This window comes from Phacochoerus africanus, chromosome 9 (genome assembly GCF_016906955.1).
Source record: "Phacochoerus africanus isolate WHEZ1 chromosome 9, ROS_Pafr_v1, whole genome shotgun sequence".
In the NCBI taxonomy this organism is placed as follows: Eukaryota; Metazoa; Chordata; class Mammalia; order Artiodactyla; family Suidae; genus Phacochoerus; species Phacochoerus africanus.
The window spans coordinates 109,970,691-109,991,090 of record NC_062552.1 but is presented as its reverse complement, the minus strand read 5'-3'; positions in this window follow the sequence as shown (position 1 = coordinate 109,991,090).

Here is a 20,400-nt window from a genome sequence, read left to right as displayed (position 1 = left end):
TCTGCTATGTGAGGTTACAATAAATAAACAACCTTCTAAGAGGTATGCCTTCCGAAGACACAAAATCTGCTAGCACCATGATCTTGAGCTCTTAGTCTCCAGTACGATGAGAAATAAATATTTCTTTCTTATAAGCCACACAGTGGATAATATTTGTTATAGAAGCCTGAAAGGACAAAGACAATCTGAAAAATAGCATAGAGGACAAGAATTTTATCAAAACTCTGAAACAGATCATTTCATTACTCTTATACACTGATGTAGGCAATTGTTTTCACTTTAATGGAAAAGGTACATTTTTAAATTGTGGTTTTGCTTTTCTGAGCTTTAGAAGTGCTTCAAGGCTTGCTGTCTTCTATTCTTTTTTAACTGCACTTTAGGGTTTGAGCGAGAAAATTCTAAACTGGTGTGATAATGAGAAATTTGGTCTATGTAGAAACACTGTATGGGGGTGCTGGCTCCCTGTGGCTTGCCTCTGTTTTATTGGTGGTGGGTGAGTCCACAGAGGGTGGACTGAAGACTGTGATGTGACCCTAAAGCAAGGGCACACATCGCAGTGGCTCTTTCTTTAGCAGCCAGACAGCTATGGGAGTTTTCTTTCCACGGCGCTGTTGGAATGTGTAGAAACACCACACAAAGCCTGCACAACAATCACAGCCCTAGATTTTCCTATTCCTCTTGTGCTTTTCACATTAAGTTCCAAGTTAAACCAAACTGGCCAGCCAGAATCCCATTCCTTAGGACCAGAGGTAAGGCATGGGTATAGGGAAAATTTGGAGGGGTATGTTTGAATGTTTGATTACTTGCATGCTTTCTCTTCTATTGCTTTTTTTTTTTTTTAAGGCCACACCCACAGCATATGGAAGTTCCAGGGCTAGGGGTTGAATAGGAGCTACAGCTGCCAGCCTACACCCCAGCTCAAGGTAATGCCGGATACCAGACCCACTGAGCAAGGCGAAGGATCAAACCTGCATCCTCATGGATACTAGTCAGATTCATTTCCCATTGTGCCATGATGGGAATTCCCCTTCTATTTCTTAATATTTGTAAAAAACAACAACTACTACATTTTTATTGTAGCTATGGTCATAAAGAAATCTTTGCTGGAGAAGGTAATTCCTTAGCAAAAAGGCAAGGTAAGAAGGGAGGCTTACATCAGTGTTTCTGAAACTACCAGAGGAGAATAGCTTTTTGTTTGTTTATTTTATTTTTTAAACTTCCAAAATACTTTTGGTAAAATCTAATAAAAGTTACTAGAAAATGAAATAAAAGACAAGCAAAATATCAGCCCCCATTTTTTATTATTAGACTTTACAAATGTATTTTTGTTCTGTCAAGCTGCTCTGTTTCTAAATGCTTAGCATTTCTGTGCTTTTAACTTTTTGTAGAAGGGCTCTGGTCAGTGGGCCATACTTGGAGTAATTTAGGCTTAGATGATTCTGAAAGCAGTCAGAAAATCGCAGAGCAAATGACAACAGTTAAAAAGAAAAATGCTGTATATAATGCTTTACTTAGTCAGGTCTGCCATGGTTTCTCTGCATTAACCCAAGTTGCTTTCTCATTTATCTAAAAATAGAGAAATTGCCCTTTAAGCACTAAAGCAATAACTGTTGGTGGAATTAAGAACTGAAAAGTTATTTGTATTTCTCTCTGTGTGTATGTGAGCACTTAGCAGTGTATTGAACAATAACCTATAATCTGAAGGAAAATTGGGATCTTCATGAATTTTCAAAAAGCCGCATCGAAAGAAAACACATTCTCTGAAATGTTGTCAATTGCATCTAATTGTTTTCAAATTTATCTTTGTAAAATTTACAAATATCAAATGGAAGTCATCTTAGGGAGTTCTACTGAGTGATATTACTTCATCTCTAGGGCAATTTTTCCCTCTTCTACCTTTTTCAGCAGCTAGCCTTTCCCTCCATAAATCCTTTCCTCTGCCCTTTTCAAGTTTATATTTCTTCTTATTGAATGATTAAGAAGAGACCTCTCATCATTTCAATCTCCATTTTTCCCTCAAACAATAAAACTCCTGTTGTTGGTTTTTCCAAACAAGTGACTACCCAGAATAAAAATTCTATTTCCAGAGTTCCCATTGTGGTGCAGTGGGTTAAGAATCCAATCCCTGGCCTGGCTCAGGGGGATAAAGAATCCAGCATGGCTGCAGCTGTGGCATGCTTTGCAGCTGGGGCTCGGATTCAATTCCTGGCCTGGGAACCTCCATATGCTGTGGGTGCAGCCATAAAAATAAAATAAGATAAAATTACCTACATATTGAGTGACTGAGATAAATTAAATAAGTGTGTGAGAAGAATAAAGTATACACAGTTAAATTCAGAGATAATTAAATGTTTGAAAACAATCACTGTTCCTGGGAGAAATGGGTGTAAATTTCGGGGTTCTTCTAGGGTCTGGAATAAAGTAATTCTGAGCTCTTCCAACCCACTCCACCACCATACAATCTCCAGACTGATTATTTCAAGGGTGCTTATAGGGAAAAGAAGGGGAAATGGAGTTGAGAAACAAAGGTTCAACTATATATCTTGGTCAGCTTTTGACTAGTAAAATAAAGTTACAAGCTGTATTTCAGCTGTCTTTGGGATGGTAGGAGACAGAAAAACTGATTTTATCTGTAGTAGTTTCATTTCCTTTCTCTTGTTTTTCTCTTCTCTATTTGGATCCATGTGCTTTATTCTCTACTTAGTGCTTGGAGTACTTGAGTATTACAGCATACGAAGACCTCCAGAAGTTTGACTATGATGTATTTTCTCATGCAAAAGTGTGAGAAAGTCATTTTCACAAAGACAAAATGTAGTATAATAACAGAAAGGTTAGAGATTCTTTGTTAAAAGTCATCAGCCTGCCCCCCCCCCCGCCTTTTTGTTGTTTTTGGTTTTCCCTCCTAAAACATGTCCAGGTTACTGTTCCTTTATTCTTATTAAATAGGCTCTCTAGTTTTTAATTCGCAAGTGTATTACTTCTCATAAAACCTGAGTTTAAAAAAATTTTTGTTCAAAATCATTATGGAACATTTTATTATTAATGTGATTATAAACGTTGAAGACTTGTAGTGAACTTAAAAATTTTTCCCAGTCTTTCCTCCTAATTGTAAATTTAATCCATATTGAACTTCATTCATATGGAAAGGTATTAGAAACTTATTAACATGTTACTGGATATATAGTGGAGTTCAATATATAAAAAACCCTCACCAAGGCATGTATTTGTGGCTTGAGAGTTCAAAATATTTATTTTGTTTCAAGTCCTTTTCCTAAGCAAAAGGTGATACTTTCATTAGCATCCATGCTATGTGTTGCTATATCTCAACCCTAGGTTGCAATAAACCGTGGTCTTCAGCCTAGAAAGGCATTAATGATGTGATATGATAAAAAGTACGTAGCCTTAGGAAGACCTGAGTTTAACCCCTGGCTCCTTTTAGTTGTGGAACATGGTTAAGTCTATTAGCCTTCCCGAGCCTCCATGAAATGAAGCCTGGATTATTTATCTCCTAGAGGTGCTGTGAAAATGAAGGGAGGAAATTTACAGGCTGTATTTGTCCATAAGAGTGCTCAACAAAATGCCATTGACTGGGTGCTTAAACAGCTGACATTTATTTTTTCACAGTACTGGAGGCTGGAAGTCTAAGTTCAGAGGGCCAGTATCATTAGGTTCTGGCGAGAGCTTTCTCCCTGGCTTTTAGACAATCGTTTCACTCCACATTTTCACATTTCCTCAAACTGTGTGTGCAGAGAAAGAATAAACAGGCTCACTGGTGTCTCCCCTTATTAGGGCACTAATCCCATTGGACCAAGCCCCACCTTCATAACATTATCTAAACCTTCATCTCTCCAAACTCTATTTCCAAATGCCATCAGACTGCAGTGTTAGGGCTTGAACATATGAATTTGTGGGAAAATAAATCTTTGGTTCATGAAAATATGGCACATAGGAGTAAGCTGGTAAGTGCTCAGACACTAGAAGAAAATTGAATCATTCTACAGAGATGGATAAAGCCTAAAAAAGGGAAAACAGTCATGATTACAGATATGTGTTTGAGGATTTCCCTTTTAGTGTGAACCAGCCCATGTACCCTGAATTTTTCTGGAGGGTCTTTTCAGGAATAGGAGCCGCAAAAGGTGTTCAGAAAGAAAAAAAGGAGTTCCATGTTCAAGGACACTTCAGAAATTTTGCCTGAAGTAAGGAAACCTTAAAATACTCTTTAAACACAAATATTCTGAATTTACTTAACCACATGATCCTTTCACAACCTAACCCAACTAATAAAATAAAAGTTTTATGAAGCACAGTTTTGGAAACACTTCTATTTACCAGAATCTTATAAATGAGGTTTTGTCATTTATTTAACAGATTTTTCACTTAGAAGAAAAAGAGTTGATAATTTGTGAATTCAATATACACTTCTACACATAATTGACCTTAATGAAGGATTTGAGAATAAAGTTCTGGTGAGACTCCTTTATGTGTACATATGAATATATACTTTTATACATGTAAAATACATATTTTAAAATACATATCTATATATAAATGTGTGTATATAATACATATGTATGTACCCTATTTATTGCACATAGCCTGCCTATCAAAAAATAATTCAAGCCAACTAAAAATTTGTTTAATATGATTTGTTTATTTTCTGCACAATATACTCACTGAAAACAATAGCTAATACATTCTAAGAACTTGCTGTCATTGTGCTGAGTGTTCTACTTACATGCTTTTGTTTAATCCTCAAAGCTATCATGAGAAGCACATCCATCTGTTAGTTCTCTTTTACAGATTTGGAAATGGGTGCTTCACAGATGGTAAAGAGTTTGCCCAAGTTTGAGTATTTTGGAGGTGATCAGTGCAGACACACCCTAAGGTGAGTGGTACCTTTGCACCATCCATCCCTCTTCCTTGAGTGTGAGCAAAACCCGTGACTTATTTCTAATTAATAGCATCATGGCAGTGATGAAGGGGATTTGTTGATTTAGTTCAGGCCTTTAATTCATTTAAGTTAATTCAAAAGAGGTAATATCTTGAGTGAGCCCAACCTAATTAAGTGAAATCCCTTCAAAGAACCAGGGCCCTCCCTTTTGCAAGTGGTTTGCCTGCTGACCTTGAAGAAGCAAATCACCATGGCCACAAAAAGTTGAATTCAGCCAACCAACTGGAGAAGCTTGGAGCAGGATCCTGAGGTTCAGATGACAACACAGCCCAGTCAAATCCTTGATTTCTAAGGTCCCAGCCTACAGAGCCTGGTCTTCTAACAGAAGAAGCAAAATGATAGATGTGTGGTGTTTTCCATCTCAAAGTTTGTGCTAAGTCAATACACAGCCTAGACACCAATACAGTGATAAACGTGCGTTTTGAACTCAGACAGCCTCGCTTCTGAGCTTGCAATTCTACTTCTCTGATATTCAACCTCGTATAAGATAAAGTTTGGTATCATATCCAAAGGCTATGCAGTCATTTACTTTGTGGGGTAGATGCTCATGGGGTCAAGGACAACAACAAGGTGAATTACAAACATAATATCTTATGAAGGTGTTTTTTTGTTTTGTTTTTGGTTTTTGTTTTTCCCTATTTTGTGCTTAGTGAACTTAGGGAAACTCATGGATAGGACCATATCGCCTAAAAATAAGAGCATTTATTTTTTGGTACTGGTTCTGTTCTTACTTGTTCGACCTTGGGAAATTCCCAGGTTGCCCTCTGCCTCAGTTTTCTTTATGACATTGAGTTATTTTATTCAACTTCAACTTGAAGCTAAGCCTATTGATTGTACCACACAATGATGACTCCTAAAAAGACTTCTCTCAAATGATAAGCATTTACAAAACATGAGCTTACCTGTCTGAAATCCATTTCAAAACTTATTTAATGAGTACCTACTTAGTGGTAGTGCTATTTATCTTCACCAATTCCTTAAGTATTGATTCCTCCTCTCTCTTTTAACAAGCTGGAATTAAAACTAGTGATCTGTGTGACTTGCTTCTGTGACCATAGACAAAAATTCAAAAGTCCTGATTTACTGGGATATTAGATAAAATCTGACTTCTTCTAGGTTTTTGAATCCATATTCATGGGTTGCACATCTTTGATATGTTAAGGAACAAAGAAAAAATGTCAGATTATTTCAATCTTGTGTTTTTGCAGTCCACCAGATGATGCAAAGTCTAACCCAATTATCAGAAAAACAAGGCAGTGGGACTTTATGTCTCTTCTTGATTCTCATTTAAGGAACTGTGTTTCTAAAAGTAACATAATTTTAAATTTATCTCTTCAACCCCACCCCTTATAAATGTACCACTACATCTACTAAGAATTTAGGAAGATTAATTCTCTGTCAGACTTTCTCTCCGAACATGCATTGCAAAAACCTGTTAATTTCATTTTCTTTCTGTTTAGTTTCATTTCTTCCTTTTTGGGATTTCTGTTTAAAAGAGCTTTTAGCAGTCTTCAGTCACATATGGTGCCTATGCTTATGGAATAGGCAAACCAGATTGAGTAAAACAAGAATAAAAATAAACTACACAGAACTCAACTCCAAACTTTTTGGGAGGTCTTCAATGGTGCTGCTTTTTTTGCACATGTCAATTTGGAACCAGGAATGGAATCCTTCCAGACACCCAAATATGGTAATAAAGACAGCATTGTTCTCCAGATCAAGGAATCAAACTAGACCTTGGAGAACTGGAAAGTTCTTCATCTTATGAGATTTTCTGTCTCTTTTCCTGAACGAAGATCTTCAGCAAAACATGAGACTTACTGGATGGGCTATGCTCAAGGGTGAACTTGACTATTTCTTTTTGAAGTTATATTATAAAAAGATAGACATTAAACATAAGAGGCCACATAGTAAAGAATAAAGCTCTCAAACCCAAATATTTAAATCTTAGCTACTTAAGAAGCTATGAAAATAAAGTGGAATTTTCTAGTGAAATCCCTTTGGCATTGTCTTCTGCTAAATGTTTTCAAAACACACTGAGCCATCTTTGTCCTTAGGGCACTTTTCTCTAGTTGTGTTGTAAGTTTACACATGTTCAACTACTCATTATATTGACTACATTAAGAGAAAATTCATATCATGCTTATGGGTTTGGATCCAGGTGATTTATCAGACTGGTCCGAGAAGTGGGCACAGGTTGTGTGAGTGTCTGGGTGATATTTTAGGCTGCGTAGGGAGAGGAGAGAAAAAAGCACACACAAAAAGAGTTCCCATCATGGCCCAGCTGTAATGAACCAGAGTAGAATCCATGAGGATGTGGGTTTGATCCCTGGTCTTACTCAGTGGGTTAAGGATCTGGTGCTGCCGTGAGCTGCAGGGTTGATTACAGACATGGCTTGGGTCCAGTGTTGCTGTGGCTGTGGTGTAATCCAGCAGCTGTAGCTCAGATTTGACCCTGGCCTGGGAACTTCCATGTGCCTCAGGCGCAGCCCTAAAAAGACAAAAAAAAAAAAGGAATAGAATTTGCACTGAGTGGCTCCATTGTTCTAAACTTGCCAACACAACTTTCCCGATGTGATGACATCTCTGCTCTTTGTTGCCTGAATAATAATCAGTCAGGATATCAGTAAAAGGATATGGGGTATTTGGGGTGGGGACCACAGCTTGTTCTCTGGAGTTTGTAATCATAACAGTGTGATAAGACAAGAATTTAAATAAGACAGAAGTCACGTGTATGAGAGAAGTCACCATGTTTACCAATACTTTCCAATTAATTGTGACTCTGACAGAAGCTTCAAAGAGGAAATGAGACATGGCCTCTCAGTGAAGGGACTTGCAATTTTAAGAAAGTGAAGGGAGTGGAGAGGCTTTAAGTGGAACTAAGAAATGTGTAAATAAAAGGAGGGAATACAAATTATATGCAGTATATGACAGGAAGACAATTTTCAGTTGAATTCTGGTTAAACTAGGAAAGGATTAGCAAGATGTGTTATGGAGCAGAGGTGGTCATGTAAATGACCAGAGGCAAACTTGAGGAATACTTCCCTAAATAGGCACTCAATTTAAAAAAAAAAAAAAATGCTTATCAAACAACCATAAAAACGACCCCTCCCCATTTATACTTTCTTTCCTCCTTTTCCTTTCTGTAATATCAGCACAAGATAATGTTTCTTCTGTGGAAATGAAAAGCAACAGTGTAGGCTCGTGAAGAAAGCTCCTTTGGCGCTTGACCTCCCATCAGGCCTGTGGGAAGCATAGAGAGATGGGCTAGCTTCAGCTTTTGCACTGTCTGTGCCTGGCAGCTGCTACTAAGCTATGGCTGCTGTGCCCTGTATAGAAAAGAAGCCATAAGGGCCAGAGCTCAGCAGTGGCCAGAGAGACTCACATCTGGAGTTTTAGTGTAAAAATTCTCAACACCTTTATTGTTGGTTCAATATTTTTTAAAACACTGGGCAAGCCAAACAATGCGTATCTTTAAGCAAGAATGCCCTCATCATCAATCAGAATGCAATTTCGACAGCGAGGCAAAGGGTGCCATAGGACAGTGAAGAGAAGTACTTACAGGAAATTAATGGAACTAGTCTTCAGGTTTCAGTATGTGGTTCCAGATCCAGCCTCCTACAGAGAACCCAGATTTGATTCATTCAGTAAATGCTAAATCCACTCTATTCGCATAGCATGTTCCCTAAAGAATTTTCAGTTGGAACTGATTTCATGTTTGGGAATGAAAGAAGAATGTATTCCGACAAGCTTATGTTTCCTTCTGTGAAGAGCTGCCTTTCCAGGGAGTTGACAAATACCCATCCTGGCCCTTCAGCATTTTTCTCTGTGCTGAATAGGTTTCAGAAGCATAGATCACTTTTATTGCAGTGTGCAATATGTTTGATAATAAACTTTTAAGCTCTATTTATTGGACTACACATACAAAGCCATTACTTTCTTGGCTAACACCAATACCCTATCTAATGGGAAAGATAAAGAGTGGTTTCAGTAAGAAATTTTAAAGAGCATTTGATACTTGGAAGAGAAGAGTAATCAAATCACCCATTATTTATTTTCTCCTATGTGCCTGGCATTATAATATTGATTGATACTGCCTCTGGTCAACCTCAGACATACATATGTTGTCTCTTTGTGCGTGTGATGAGCTCTAAATAATTGTTTCCTTGGTGTTACAGAAACAGTTTTTACAGCCCGAGTAGAAAATATCAGATAATTGCAGATTTCAGGAGAGCATGAGGAGGGAAAAAAAAAAATTGATGCAGTATTTGAAGCTGACTGATGATTACAAGATAATTTATGAACAGTGAGCCTCTTTTTAATACAGATCTGACAAATGGGGAGTATATTTTAGTGTTAGATGAGAGGTAAAATATATGTGATGCTTCATTATTTTCCAATAAATATATATATTTTTTATCTGTACAACATTATTTGACATATAAAGTAGCATTGTGAAATCTGGTAGGTAAATTGTGTGTGTGTGTCTGTGTGTGTGTGTGTTGAAAGAGAGGTAGAGAGGTTCAGGAATTACCACCCTTGTCTTGCAATGTGATGATTAAGCTGAATTTGAGTGACACATACCATGGTTCCACAACTAGTTGGTGGCAGAATGGATCTTTCTGGCTTTCTAGCCACAAGTATTTCTATCACAATAATAAATATATTTGCCTCGCCAGTGTTCCTTATATGCATCTCCCATTGTGTTTTTGCCAGTGGTTTGAGCGGAATTATCCCCATTCTCTTGCTGATGTAAAATAATCTTCAGAAACAGATGCCTTTGTCAATGTGATCGGTTCAAGATGGATGCAGAGAACTAAGTTAAGCCTACGGTTTTTGTTTTGAGATTGTGGAGTGAAACAAGTTCTCTTTCATTCATGAAATATAAATGAGAGAGCATCTGGCCCTGGGAGCTGCTTGCAAACATCTTGAAGCCACACGTGTAGTTTCTTGAGAGGAAGCTGACCCCCTACAGACTGAGAAGAGACTGACATTAAGAACAACAGGCTAAGTATATGTTTAAGCTACTGGATTAAGCCTTGAATGACTTTCAAAAAAATACGCTCTATAGGTTAAAAAAGTAAATTCTGTTTGTAACTTAAACCAATTTTGTGGTGGTTTCTATTATATAACTGAAAGAACCCTAAATGATACACAAAGCTTCATCTGAAGAAACTAAGTTACACACTCTCTCTTCATCTAGAGAAAAGCTTTAGACCGGGTGAGTGTTATTTACATGTATCATGGGTAACATTTCTCAGGCACTTCCCAAATATTTTTGAAATGTTGATGCTGAGAAAAGAAGCATGTGCATATGGAAGTTTGGGGGGACTCTCGGCTAAGGAAGCAGGTTTGGGTCTATGTAGCAGATTGCGTAATTCATGGAACTGGAGAATGTTTCTCATAGCCCAGCATTTGCTCCAGAGAACGGGATCTTTGTGAGCAATGAGAGACAGCACCCTTGGGGAACAGACACTGTCTATGGGGGCACCACCAACCGGGACAAATCTGAAGCTCTTGCAAGGGACCCTGAAAGCCTTGTCATTAGCCAAGAGAGGTGGCTGCTGGCAGCTGAACAGAAGTACATTAAAGCTATGCTATGGTGGGGTACACAGGGCAATCATATTGGTTTGCCAACATTGTGTGTGTGTCCTTTGTTGGGGGTTGCCCAGAACTGTGAAGGAAACTAACAAGTTGGTATGTGGTGATTTTATGAATTCTTGAAGACATGAGACTCCCAGGTCATGTGTTACTTAGAACACAACAACGAACATGAACATGAGCACCAGTGAACTTTGATGTCAAGTCTGGTAGGGGTGATGGAGAGGGGCCCAGATTGATGTTGCACACACAGTGGGTTTGGGTCACACCAGAGGAATTCTGACCTCAGGAAACTCAAATGTTTTCTATAAAGTAGTAAACAAATCTGCTCTCTGCTCTGTAAGGAGATGTCACCTCTCTCTTGTAAGGCTTTTCACTATCCAAACATCCCTGAAAATGTAGTTCAAAGCAAAAAAGGGTTAGTGTCTCTTCTCGAAAGAAAAGCAGAATTCCAAGACACCTACAGAGCAGAGTCTCTCAGAAGAATTGTACAGCATTGTCTAGGATTCTCATATCAAGGGGAGAATATTGAACTATTAGAATTTTCATATTAAAAAAAAGTAGGTTATAAACTCAAAGTATAAAATGTCTATCCATGAGTGCATACTGGTGGTAAATAAATTGTTGAATAAATTAGTGTGCTACTCAGATTTGATCCCTGGCCCTGGAACTTCCATATGCTGCAGGTGCAGCTGGGAAAAAAAAAAAAAATCCAACATCAACAGTCATGTTGTGATGATAGTATGTATTCTTAAAAATAGTATGATAAAAATGTCACTCTACTCCAAGATCTTCTTCCCAATAACCCATGACTCGTCTTATCATAAGAAAAAATATTAAAAAAAATTCCAATTAAGGATCAACCTGCAAAACATTTAGCTAGTATTTCTCAAACCTCTCAAAGTCATCAAAAGCAAGGAGAGTCTGAGAAATTGCTTAACCAAAAAGAACATAAATAGACATGCTAACTAACTATAATGTGATATCTTGAATGGGATCTTGGAACAGGAAAAGAAAATTAAGTTAAATTAAAGAAATCCAAATATGGCAATAATAATATATCAACATAATTTTGTTAATTATAATGATTGTATCATACTAATAGAAGATGTTAAGGGAAGCTGGATGTGAAGTATATATGTGTCTAGAATAGCTTCTCAATTGTTCTACAAATCTAAAATTGTTCTAAAAAGTAAACTTTTTAAAAATATAGTGAGCACGCCTATGTCCCCATCAATCAGTCCATGAGCCCTCTTTAGCATACCTATAATAAATGAACAAATATCATGAAAATATAGCATCTATTGTTAATGAGTGCTTATTCAGAGAGGTGATATGAAAAAAAAATCAACTGTCAAGCCTATTGCCTAAGTTAAAACCCTGGTTCTTCCACTTATTAGCTGTGTAACTTTGAGCAGGTAGTGTAATATCTCTTGCCTCATCTTTGTGTCTCATTAATAGATTGGAATGCTACTAATAATATCTTTATAATAGAGTAGTTATGAAGATTAAATGTAAGCTCCCTTTATGTATTAGTTACAATCATATATCAACCCCTGGAAATTAATTCACTAAATAATAGAATGAACATAGAAGGAGGTCATTTTCTACCACCATTTCATAACAGAGGAAACTGAGATTTAGAATCTTTACATGACTTTTCACACAGGTTGTAAATGGTGAAGCAGAATTACATCTTCAAATGTATGCTCTTTTTTCTCCCTAGTACCTTCCCAGGTCTCCAATCTCCTCAAAAAAAAAAAAATGCTTTAAATTATTAAGATAGGTCCTTTTGTTAAAAAATAAAATTCAATACTAAATATTTTAAAGGTCTCTGTAACCACCATTAGGTTACTCTTTTCAAAACATATTTCCCATTATTCTAAGGAATTTCTATATGTTAGTTCATCTACTCCCTTATTCAAGTGAATTAAACCTACTTTTTTTTTTAATTGTCTCCTCTTTGTGTTGATGAAAACCAGTGCTTATTATCCACAGTAGAAAAAGATGCCTGTGATGTGAAATGCAATTATTAACCTTATGGGAGATAACTAAATCTAAAATTTCATATATTTAAGAGCTAATTGAAGGGGCTTGGGTTTTGAAATCTTATTCTCCACATATGATTTATGACTTCACAACATCTCATTTTAAAATTCTTTGACATTGGCATTTCCATCATGGCTCAGTGGTTAATGAATCCAACCAGGAACCATGAGGTTGCAGGTTCCATCCCTGGCCTCGCTCAGTGGGTTAAGGATCTGGCATTGCCGTGAGCTGTGGTGTAGGTCGCAGATGCAGCTCAGATCCCACGTTGCTTCGGCTCTGGTATAGGCTGGTGACTACAGCTCCAATTAGACCCCTAGCCTGGGAACCTCCATATGCCACAGGTGCAGGCCTAGAAAAGACAAAAATAAATAAAATAAAATAAAATAAAATAAAATAAAATAAAATAAAATAAAATAAAATAAAATAAAAAATTCTTTGACATAGTGACCTATTGTATATACCTGTGGCAAATCTTGAAAGTTCATTAATTGTGTATTTATAAGATAATTTGTTTTTTTTTAAATAGTATGTATTGTACTTATTTTTTATAATGATTTTTATTTTCTCCATTACAGCTGGTTTACAGTGTTCTGTCAATTTTCTACTGTACAGCAAGGTGACCCAATTACCCATACATGTATACATTCTTTTTTCTTACATTATCATGCTCCGTGATAAGTAACTCCTGACACCAGTCAGAATGGCCATCGTTAATAAGTCCACAAATAACAAATGCTGGAGAGGGTGTAGAGAAAAGGGAACCCTCCTGCACTGTTGGTGGGAATTTAAGTTGGTACAACCACTATGGAAAACAGATAATTTCTGACCTTTGGGTGAGTTTTGACAATATGGTGAGTCTTTTCTAGAACCTTTTCATTCCAATTCCAACATACATTTGAAGAAGCAAGCTGAAATTTAGACTTCATTTTCACTCGTTAGTTTTAATAAAAATATTCTTACTTTTGTGATTATCACTGAAAACTTGGTCATTAATTTTTATTATTCTGCGCTTACACAAGTTATTCCTATAAATTGATGCTGATATTGGAGTCTTTTTTAAAATTTTTTTGATTCATGTACTTGCAGTATGTATCATTACCTTTGCGGTACAAATATGAAAATAAGCTTACCTAGTGACTCCTTGTTTCTAGTTGTTTAAACTCTTATTGTTATGTACAAGCCAGAAACGTTTGTAATAAATTCTGAATATCTACAATCAGGAGGGGTGCTTGCTTATGATATATAAGAAGTAGTTCAGGATATAGACCATCAAAATCCGCTTTCACTGAGACCCAGGAGGAGCTATACTTAATGACATTGGAGCATCAGAAGTATATCAATCTTCCAAAAACTGCAAGCAGCTGAAAGTCAGTTCTGGCTTTGTTCAGATTAAGGCCCTCATTCCTACTGTTGTACAAGGAATAAAACAAACTCTCTGGAGAAAGATGACACCATTCTGAAATTCTGCAATTTTTCCACTTGTAAAACGATGTAGTGATTGCAATTCAAAATTTAATAAATGACAGAAGTTCCCATTGTGACTCAGTGGCAACAAGCCTGATTACTATTCATGAGGATGCAGTTTTGATCTCTGGCCTCACTCAGTGTGTTAAGGATCCTGTGTTGTCATGAGCTGTGGTGTAGGTCACAGATCCCATATTGCTGTGGTGTAGGCCAGCAGCTTAGCCCCGATTCAATCTTCAGCCTGGGAACTTCCATATGCTACAGGGTGCGGCCCTAAAACGGCAACAACAACAACAACAAAATTTGATAGATAAATTGAGCCATAATCTCCAGAGGTGATTAGACAATTGGAAGATGCGCTGGCTAAAAATTTATTCTGAGGCATGAAAAGCAAAAATGGTGAGAAGTATGCAAAAGGATATAAGAGGTATATAGGGTTGGTGAAAAACAGTGATGGATTTGTATTTGAAATTCCAAAATTTTAGGGGACAGAGAATGGGACAGAAACAATAATTGAAAAGAAATTGACAAGAATTTTCCAAACTGAAAGAAGATACTAATTTACAAATCCAAAGAGCATTTCAAAGCTCAAGCAGGTTAAGTATGAAAATAATCATGTTTAAACTCATTAAAGAATACGTCTGATTTCCAATGTCAAAGAGAATATTACAAGCAGTTGGGGCTAGGGATGGGACAGAGGCTGTAGAGATATATTTCATCAAACCAGCAGCAATATCACATCTGACATTTCAATAGAAACAATGAAAGCCAGAAGAGAGTGATATTATTATTATCATATTATTAATCTTTAAGATAATAGAATAAAATAACTTTAAAGTAATGACGAAATAATGACTAGTCTATGCGTACAAAACAATGAATGAATCTGTCACTAGTATACCCACACTAAAATTGATATGAAATATTTTTTCCAGGCAGAAGGAAAATATCTCATAAAAAGAGAAATGTAGGAAAGAATAAAAAATAAAGTTAAAGATAAATATTGGGTCATACATAAATGAATAAACAATATAATACAAAAACAGCAGTGGCAATAATAATACAGATCATAATTACAACAATAATTATTAGGTGGTGAATGACAATGTCTTATGAGCTATAAAAGCTAGAAAAAGGCAAGATGATTTATAAAAGTCATGTTATAAAAGAAAGAAAAAATTTTCAGTGTTTACAGATTACCTCATTGTTTATAAGGAAAATCTAAAATAATCTGGAAATTAGATGTTAGACTAAGTCTTTGTAATAAATTTTTTGTATATGTAAATATATAAAAACAAATTGTGTTGCATATACCAAGAACTCAAAGTTAGATTATATTTAAAAAGCTATTACTTATAGCAGCATAAAAAAGAATACCTATGAATAAATTGAATTAACAATTTACAGCATTTTTACATGGGAAATAAACTCTTACTGAAAAAAGCTAAGGAAAATCTAAGTAAATGAAGCTTTTACCATTTTCAAAGTTTAGGAGACTCGCCATTGTGAAGACATTAGTTCTCTACCAACTGACCTATGAATTCAATGCAATAAAAATAAAAAACAATAGCAGGTCTTTAATTTGTGCATATATGAACCTATGTATATGTGTGGAAATTGCCAAGCTGATACAAAAATATTTTTGGAAATATAAAAGGCCAAAATAACAAAGATAATCTTAAAGAATAGCAAAGTCAGAAGATGTACCATTAGAGATCAAGACTTAATATAATGCCACCAAAATTAAGAACATGTGGTATTGAACCAAGGACATATAGATCAATGGGAAAAGGAATTCAGACACAGATGCATATTCATAATACTCGATTTATAAAAACTAGAAATTCTATACTATAGCCTATAATCTAATATATATTAGATTTATAACCTAATTTATAACTACACAGAAATGTTACATTTTTTTTTAAGTAGATGGAAAGCTAAGTCAATTGTAAAATTGGAAGTCTATGTGGGAAAAAACAAATCGTGACCCCTAAGTTTTACTAAAAAAAGAAAACCCTTAACTGCTACTCTACCCTCGAGAACACACAAGAGAATATCTTCATAACTTGTGGTAGTCAAGCATTTCATAAATAGAATGTTAAAAATTGCCAACCATCATGAAATAAATGATAAAAATTGGTGCATTAAAACAAACTCTTGTTTGTCAAAGATGCTTATTATAATAACAAAAAATCAGGCTATAGAATGGGCAAAGATATCTATTGTGCATGTATCCTACAAGGACTTATACCTAAATTATAAACAACATTTATCCATTAATAACAAAATATAGTTAACCCAAGAGGAAAAAAAACAAAAGATTTGAAAAAATACTTTATAAAAAAAGATATTTAAATTAATTCTAATAGGTAGGAGTTTCTGCTGTAGCAAGGATCTATGGGTTAAGAACCTGGCATTGTCCCTGCAGCAGCTTGGGTCGCTGCTGAGGTGCAGGTTTGACCCCCAGCCTGGCACATTAGGTTAAGGATCCAGGGTTTCAGCAGCTGTGGCGTATGTTGCAGCTGTGTCTCAGACTCGATCCCTGGCACAGGAAATTTCATATACAGTGGCTACAGCCCAGATAAATAAATAAATTCCAATAGCCATATTTTAAAAATTCAATGTTATTATCAAAGAATGCAAATTAAAACCACAATAAAATATCACACACAGAATGGCTTAAATGAGAAAAGATTGACCAAAATGCTCACATAACATGGACAACTGGAACTCTCATATGCTGTTGGTGGGCATGTCATATCATCAAATTACTTTGGAAAATTATTTGGTAAAATCTATCAAAGCTAAAAACACACCGATTCTGTTATCGGCTAATTCTTCTTCTAGTTATATACTCAACAAAACTGGATACATATGATTAACTAAAGCCATACATCAGATGGTTCCTAGTAGCATTATTTGTAATGGCCTCAAAATGAAATTCACTCCAAATGACAACCAACAGTCACATGGATAAATACATTCTGGTATATTCTTATAATGAGTTACTAGGTAACAATAAGAGTAAACAAAATACTTGGACACAAAAGATCACAGAAGAATTTCAAAAATACCATATTGAGTAAAGATGACATACACTACTGTTCCATTTATCTAAAGTTCAAATTAGGCAAAACTAAGCTATGGGGTTAGAAGTGAGGGTAGTTGTCACCCCTGGGATGCAGTGAATGGGAGGAGACTCTAAGGGAGCTTCTAGCATGCAAGTAATATTTGCTTTTTCGGCCTGGGTGTTGGTTCCATGGTACCTTAATTTGGTGATACCATGCCTTGAGCAATTTCCTACATATACGTTGTTTCAATAAAAATAACTTTAAAAATGTATCTAATTATCTGCCACTAGTCCATTGCAATACACTTTATATTCATGCCAAGGCATTGAGTATTCAGGGATGAGAAAGTGTTTCTTGAGACCCGATAATAACAGAAAAGTTTAAGAATGAGGTTTCAGTGAGTGAATCCATTTGTGGCAGTAGACGGTGCTAATTGCTCCTTGGAGCCTTGGAGAGCATAAAGGTTATGGAAAAGCCTGCAATTAACATGGCAGGTGTCCCACTAGTGTAAGCATAGGCAGCAGCTAGGAGGGCTTAGAAATAATCCTCAAACTCTCTTCCACATGCCAGCTTCCCTGGGCATTTACAGGAAGTGGAGGAGGGAGGGAAAGAGAGGTTTTCTCTGCCAAGGGAAACATCTCTGTGGGAATCTCAGTGCAGGGGCTTTCATGCCCTTGATTGCTGACAATAAGTTAACTCGTCCTTACATGCATGTTTGCCACCTTCAAGTGCACGTCAAGCACTTTTATGAGTAACAGACTCAGACAGCTAGAAGGCTGGGGGTCACTTCATTTGCCATAGATGAGCTGCTATCTTGTTTGGGGATACAGCAGCAATTTAATGGATGCACAGAAACAAAAATGTAATTACCACTTTTGAAATGTGTCCTGACACACTATTAACACTCCCACTCTTGTGCACAGTGACAGAGGAGAGTGTTTACTCTTCCACATAGGAGAGGGAAACTGGTCCATATTTTAGAAAACCTAGAATGTGGGTCTTACCACTGAGGTGGGTAGACTCAAATTTGGGTGGACTCATTCTCTATATTTATTACATTACCTTGTTTTCTCATCCTCACAGATAATCTATTCTTTTTCTTCTTTGAGGAAAGGGCATGGTTATTACAATAAGTCAATAGATTACAAAGGAAAAAACAAAACAAGACAAGGATTCAACTCCTTCCTGCCTCCCTAATCTGAACCTTAGTTTCTTCATCTGTAAAATGGCAATAATAATTGTATAGCAAATTACTCATAACATTGGTGAGCACAAGTGAGATAGGAAAGAGGAAAGCATCATTAAACTGTCAACAACTGTTAAACCATTGGTGATTAGTAACATATAAAAACCAGATTTCTTAGTTTATACTATTTTAAGTTCTCATAGTTCCTGTTGCCTATATCCCAGATATTTGTATAATGGTCCTATTCTCCAAGGAAAAAAATTACAATAAATTTCTGGTATTACTTGAGGATACTTTTTCTTGACTTTCTCACAGCAATTTTCATGATGTCTAGTATACCAGCAATGCTCAGTAGCTACTTAGGTGTTGATAGTTTCTGAGTGGAAGTCTAAATCAACTGTAAAATATTCTTTCTGTTAGACAGCAGTTAGTTGGACTGTGATGTTGAAACATTAAGAATTGAAATTAAATATCTACTTTAAAAAAAGTGCTATGAGAAATTAGCTTCATGAAAAACATATTTCCTCTCTGTATGCTTTAATTCATTGGTTGAGTTACAAACATTCTCTACAGTTCTTTTAGCTCCTGTGTTTCACACAATAGAACCAAGCTTCAATGAAAAATTTATTGCACAATTATAGGTAATATTTTTGTACCAAACTATTATAAGAAATTTGATGGATATAAAAATTGTAGTAGTATTGTTTTATTGTGCATTAAGATGGTTGTGCAATGTATTTACATTCTCACTACTTTTCCAAGTTGCTCTATATAAATATTGAAATAAAAACCTTCCCATCATTATCAGATTGAAAGAAAAATCCTTGCTAGCTAGCTACAGGATAAAAATTTAAAGCCCAGGGATAGAGAAGTTCTATGTACTTGGAAAAAAAATTTTTTTTTTCCTAAATCATTTCCAGACTCTCTAGCCCAATGAACTCATCAATCCAGACCTGAGGATTCTATTCAGAGAAGTTAAATGACACCTGACATTTGATTATAGTTAAAACCAGTTCAAGTCATAAGACCATCACTCAACTCTTATTTAAAACTAATGATCTCGTACATGTATTTTGATTTTATTGCATAGGCTCCATTTGCGCCTCTAGATTCACTCTGCACCCTTCTCCATCCTGTGCTATGTTCCTCTGACCTTTTTGGACCTTCTCATCTGGATTTCCTTTTTAGCTTCCAGTTGGGAATAGTCAATGGAAAGCATTGACAGGAAATTGGAACGTGGAAAGAGAATAAATAGTAAAGTTGGAAATATTTTCCCAAACTCACTACCTATTAGGTCACGATTTGACATTAACTGTCTTTCCCAGCAATGCCCAGAGCACCTATTAGCCACCTAAAACACAGCAGCATCCTTCTTTGTCCAGGTTCTCATGGCCACTCCCTCCCTTTACCTTTCAAATCCAGGAGTGTAATAGTTCCCAGTTCCTATTAGCTCTGGAATGCGGTGCAAGCCTTTGTAATGAACCTCTTACTATATTTTTCTCTATTATACCAAATAAATGCACCGTCCCATTCCCAATGGGGCTCTAATTTAGCAATGTGATATACCAGGCATGATGGGAGGTCAAGAATACACAAGAAGGAGACTTAAGAGACAGACCCAGGTTATCTGCTATTCAAATACAAAATGTCAATGGGGCTGTACTATTACATATATTATAATTGCCCAAGAATGAAATTCCTCCGTTTTTTTTTCTCCTGCTTAATATTAAACATATTAAGAAAGGACCTATGTAATCCAACATGAGAAAGATAGGGCTAGAAATTTCACAATCTGCTTTACTAAAAACTTGAATTAAATAGTAATTGCTACATTTTTTTCTCCAATGTGGTTAGATCTGGTGAGATGAAGAGAACAGTCTTAATACTAAAATTAAATATTATTTTAAAAATATAGATAGATAGATAGATAGATAGATAGATAGTCTTTTTAGACCACATCTGCAGCATATGGAGTTTCCGATTAGACCCAGGCTAGGGGTCTAATCGGAGCTGTAGCCACCTCCTACGCCAGAGCCACAGCAACTCAGGATCTGAGCCACGTCTGTGACCTACAC